The sequence below is a fragment of the Oenanthe melanoleuca genome, chromosome 2 (genome assembly GCF_029582105.1).
Source record: "Oenanthe melanoleuca isolate GR-GAL-2019-014 chromosome 2, OMel1.0, whole genome shotgun sequence".
Taxonomy (NCBI): Eukaryota; Metazoa; Chordata; class Aves; order Passeriformes; family Muscicapidae; genus Oenanthe; species Oenanthe melanoleuca.
Window position 1 is genome coordinate 140,859,921 of NC_079335.1, and position 6,000 is coordinate 140,865,920.

The following is a 6,000-nucleotide window of genomic DNA, read 5'->3' on the forward strand; positions in this document are numbered from 1 at the left end:
CGTCCTGCATCCTACAAAAGAGATGTTTTCAGTGATCTGCTTGAGGTGTGCAAATTATAGCAGGATTTGCTGCTTGCTTCATTCCCTGCTGTGAAAACAAGCACAAGATGTCTCCCATGTCACCCCACCAAACATGTTTGCCACAGCTTTAAACTTACTTCTGAGATAGAAGAGCTGAGAGCCTGGAGTGTTATTTCTCTTCATACCCCAGGTGTATTGCTTTAGTTTTGCCATCCTCACCAGGACTTCCATAGCTTTGCCATGAACTAGAGGTTTTGCTGCTCTCTCTGTGATGCCATGTGATGCTTTCACCCCTTGATTTAGGGTGGAACATCATGACTGTGATACTTTAGAGAAAGAGGAGAAGATGGGGAGGAAGAAGGGAGTTTTCCAAGGATATCTGGTCAGCTTTAAGGAGAACAAAGCTGCCTTAACACTTGGGTTGGTTGCTGACTTTTAGGCTTGGAAAAATGCCCATTTGGCTGCTGAGGCAGCAGCCTGAATTGTTGTGCAACTTGGCTGTGAAGGGAATGCAAAGGGATTTCTTCCCCTCCAGGTTCACGCATCGCTAACCATGCCAGGCGTGTTGCTCCGTACTGTACACCCTGAATGAATAAACTGTTCCTAATAAAGAACTGATGTTGCTAATATCTTCCTGTAATTTAAACCAAGGCTTTTTGAATTTAGCTCATTTGGGGAAGAAAAAAAACCACTGATGTTGCAAATGCTTATGCATCTGATTAACTTCGCCGCTTAGCTTAATTTGCAGGATCAGGGCCTTAGCTATCAAGAGGCTACATGGCATTACAGCCCTTCTATACATCTTCATTAGAGCCTCTTTCCTACGAATTTGCTTTCATGCGTATTTTTACAACCTCAGTTATAAACTGGATTGTATCTGCCAGCAGCAGTGTTTAACTATGTCAGCTCCTCAGTGCCTGAGCTAATCCCTTGTCCTCCTTGACAGGAGTCGGGGGGGAGAGCTGCTTCCTAAGGATCGATCTGTAAAAGTTGTCATCTTGCTGGTCATCTGCCTAAAAAATTGAGGAGATCACGAGTTTTTTATTAGGGCCAGCATTTTTGTCCATTTGGAGTTCTTTCTTTGGGTTTTGCTTAAAAAATTTTTAAGAGCAAAATTGTTATTTTTCTCTAAAAGTACTCATTTTCAGGAATGAAATTGATGGGAGGTTTTTCCTGTTTTCTGTTGCATCTGTCCCTTTCTTTTCTACCCTGGGCTCTCTGCAGCTTTTATTCTTCCTTTTCTGGTGGGTTTTGTTTTTTTTTCCCCTCTACTTTAATTCCATCTTCTTTTCCATTTCCAATGTATTTTTTTAATGACATGATGGAAAGTAGTTCCCCACAGCTTCCTCCAGCTGCTGTGGTTGCTGCACCTCGTATTTTTCAGATTTTAGATCTGGCAGCCCTAGTGGGTGTCCATCTGGGGAATTATACAGGTGCAGAAAGGAGCAAGTGTTTCTCTTCTTGAAGGTTTGTGTAAGGACATGCTCCCTCAACCAGCAGATCCCTCCAAGGTGCCATGACTGCTCACCCTCCAAAGCACTGTGGGAAAAGCCTGACAGAGGCTGAGATGTGAATGCAGATATTAAAACACAAAGACTTCATTTGTTTTAAGGGTTATGCCTAATCCTTTCCCTCCTGGGGCCCTCTTTTTTGGAGTCCAAATACTTGTTACAGGACTCAGCTTCTAGAAGCAGATGTAGCACTGGCAGCTTCCCAGTTGTAAGAGACCTGGAGGAAGATTTTGACTGTGTGGGTGCTCACATAAATGCTGGTGAGCTTGGTCCATGGCTGAAGCATGCCCAAGCCAGGGGACCCTGCCAGCTGTCCCCTTGCCATGCCATCAGACATGCAGGTGCAATATGTGGGCTCTCAGAATGAGTGTGTGCAGGCAGACCCTGCTGAGGGCTCATGGCAGGCACAGCACTTCTGGAAGTTACTTTAAATACAGAGATTCACATGCCTCAAAGACTTATGTGCATAACTGATCTGTTTGCTTGAAAAGAGTTTTATGAGTTCTTAGAGTTGTTTCACAGGCATGTGTGAACTTAAATTATAGTAGAAGTAAATTAATGGAGGAAGTAGAGACGAGATCTGCAAATAAAGTTATCCTTTCCTCTAGTCAGAGTATTCTATTTAAGTGGTTTCATTTTTTTTTTTTACTTCGTTGCATCACTTGATAAATTAGTTCCTAATTCTGCTTCAAAGGTGAAATCTCTACATGGATGAACTGGGCATCAGTCAAAAGTTGCATTTGTCTGGACAAATCTGTGGTGAGAAGTGTTGGTCCTTTGGTGTCTCTGTGGCACCTCAGGCTCTCCCCACGTCCCTCATGATTCCTGGGGCTCATACCTGATCCCTGGTGGTGCTCTGAAGCAGGGACCCCCTCAGCTGCCTCTGCAGAGCCTGCTCAGAATAGGTGTGAGCAGCAGGAGCCCCTGAGGCTTTGCCAAGGTGGAAGGTTGGTTGAGCTCTGTGTTCACTGAGTCCTGCTTGGCTTTCCTAAGAAGTGACAGATGCAAACATCTGCTGGTACCCCCAAAATGCTGCCTCCCAAGGGAGCAACTAGGTCTGAGCTTTGAATCAGGTTTGCAGGAGAGCTAAGCACCTCTGGCTGCTGGGAGCAGGGCTGGGGATGAAGGAGAGATGTTTCTATCAGTGGTGTAAAAAATGATATTTTTTATTCATTTTCAGAAGGCCTTTCTGGCATACCCACCTCAGAAATGCTTCCTCATATGCAAGGAAATGCTTTTCTGCTTTTGCTGCTGATTTGTGTCTTCCCACAGGACAGCAGAGCTGCTTGCACTGGGAAATGCCACTGGCTGCTGCCACCCTTGTGATGGGAGAAGTGCTGTGAGAGCAGGACAAACATTTGCTTTCCAGTGAAAATAAATACTGTCAGTTTCTATTCTTCTTGGGTGAAATACCTGTTCCAAAGGGATCACAAGTGGAGAGTGATCTGTGACCTTTTTGTAAAACTTTCCTTCCCAACCAAACCCCCACTCCTTTCTGTAAGTCTTCCAATTTTCAACTAAACTTCCATCTACAGTCTCCTGTCTGTAAAGTCTCCCTTTAAAACTTCCAGCCCACAGGCTCAGAAATGGACCCAAGTTACCCTGGAAAAGTGTCAGCTCAATATTAAAAGGTGTGATAATCACCCCTGGAAAAAAGGACTGTTATTGTTTCTGAGGTCAATAGCTGCTTATGGCCATTGGGGGACCTGGTGCTCACTCTGTGTTTGATTTTTCCCTGCAGGGTCAGTCAGCAGAGCAGGTTTCCTTTGCAGTCTGGGGCACTGGGGACACTGTGCTCAGTTGAGCTCACACCAAGCCTGCACTGAGAAATGAGGCATCTCCATGGAGGCAGCAGTTGAGGCTTTGGATTATTTTCTGTGTCTGAGCTGCTGTTGCCAGCTGGTAATTTGGGACAAGCACCATCCACAGCCAGCCAGCAGGAGGGTCGAATCTGCAGTGAGGCTGCATGGAGCCACACAACCTCCTCTTGAGCTCTGCTGCTGGAGATTTTGCTCAGTGTCCTGCAGGTCAGAGGGGTTTTTGCACCTCTCTGGTGCAGGCTGGCTCTGTTCATTGAGCTCACCTGCATGCTGTGAGCCAAGGTTTTTGGGAAGGCCCGTGCAGCAGCACCCTTGTTCCCAGGCGTGCTTGTCGTGGTGGTGATTCCACCTGGCTGCAGCCAGGAAGGCTTTGGCATGTATTGACAGGAATGCACACTGGGGGAAAAACTCCCCATCTGTGGTCACAGAGCGGAGAGACGAGTGGCTGCCTTGGAAACAGATGGCAGAACAAGCTACACGGAGCTCGCAGCCCCCTGGGACACCCAGCTTGACATCAGATAGTTTCAAGAACATATTGAAATAAGTCCTCCCTGATGATCACTGTGGCTTCAGACGCAGCCATGTCTCTCTCCTGAATCCCTTGACAGAGCTGTGGGTGATGGAGGCACGGCAGTTTTGAGGGGTCCCACCCTGCAGCCTCTGCTGGCAGCAGGATTTGGGGTGGCAGGCTGAGCACTGGCTGAGACAGCCCCCAGATGCTGGAGCTGAGACATTAGCACTTCTCCGTGGGTAGTAAGGCTTTTCAAGCTGAATAAGCTCTTTGTTCCGAGAAATTCTAACTTTAAACATCTGTGGTAGGAGTTTCAGTGTTTTACTTTAGGGTTAATAGACTTGGGTTTGTCTAAGTGGGAGGGGAGCAGAACCACTTTGAGGAACCAGTGTGGTCTGAAGTTGCTTTTGCTGTTGGGAAGCTCTGTGAATGCTGCCCTGAAGCTGTGCAGTTGTCATGTCATCCTGCCCCTAAGAATGCTCTGGACATGTGAAACAATGCTCAAATATGAGCAAATGTGAAAATTTGGGAGCTCAAAATCATAGTGGCCAGCAGCCCAGATAGAACCACCATCACCAGAGATGGCTGTAGGATCATCCTGTGAGAGTCATCCTGTAGGGGCTGGGGCAGGACTCCCATTCCATGTCAGTCCAGGGTTTGGGATGCTTTGTGCCATACAGCCATGTCCTCAGTGACAGTGGTGAGTGAGAAAGAGGAAGAAACAACCCACCCCACATGCAAACAGCATCAGCATCAGCATCAGATGGAGTGGGAGCTGGTAGAGAAACAAACATTAAATTAATTTAGTTCACAACTCTCCTGTAGGGTATGGGATCTCCCTGTTTTCCCAGGAAGAAGTCTAGAGAGATTAATGTCAAAAAGATCCACTAATTTTGATGACCCAATTTGCATGCCTAATGACCTGATTTTTCTGAACACTTCACGTTCTCTAGCATTTTATGTGCTGGAAGGACAATGTCCTTGTTTTCTTTCACAGCAACGAGTGCTCAGCAGTTTTGTGAATCAGAACTTGGGGTATTAATTTATGCATTCAAAAAACAAAACCCGACTCAGCTACCGAGACACAGCTTTCAATGTATGGTTTGGATGACTTGGCAGTCTCTCAGAAAAAGTCTTCAGCAGGGACAGAGGTAGCAGCCAGTGCCCCAGGACACCATTCAGCTGCCTTCACCATGTCTCCTTCCTCCTCAAATTTCCTGCCTCGTTCACTGGGCAGTTTCCAGTTTCAGCAACAAATGAGAGGGGAACTGAGTGGATACAGGGTTCTTTCCCAGCAGTTTACAAACTTCTGACATCCTGATTTGAAACCTTAATAAAGTTGTGTGATTACTTCTGTAGAGCACAGCATCCTCTTTTTTACTCTTTTATTATTTATTTTATCCTATTCTGAAGCACTCTCACTCTGTTTTAAGATATGGCAGAATCACAGAATTGTTTGGGTTGGAAGGGATCTCTGGAGGTCATCCAGTCCAACTTCCCTGCCAAGGCAGGGTCACTTGGAGCAGGTTACACAGGAATGTGTGCAGGTGGGTTTGGAATGTCTCCAAAGAGGGAGGCTCCATGAGCTCTCCCAGTGCACTGCCACCCTCAATGTTAAGAAGTTCTTCATGCTAAGCTGGAACATCCTGTGTTTCAGTTTATGGCCATTGCTCCTCATCCTGTTGCTGGGCACCACTGCAAAGAGTCCAGCACCATTGTCTTGGCCCCCACCTTGGAGATGTTGATATGAACTAAATGAGATCTGCTCTCAGTCTTGTCTTCTGCAGACTAAACTGGCCCAGCTCCCACAAAATTTCTTTCCCCTTAGTGAATCCATGCTGACTACTCCTGATGACATTCTTTTCTTCTACATGCTTGGTAAGGCCTCCAGAATGACCTGTTCCCATACCTTTACTGGGATGGAGGTGTGGCTGACTGACCAGTAATTTCCTGGGTGTTCTTGCTTTAAAGTACTGGCTACTCTCTTTTATAAATTGTGGAGTAATATTGCCTTCCTCCAGTCATTTGGCACCTCTCCCATTTTCCATGACTTTTCAAAAATGGTGGAGAGTGGCTTAGCAACATGTGCCAGCTCCCTCAGCACCTGTGTGTGCATCAGGGCCCATGGATATATGGG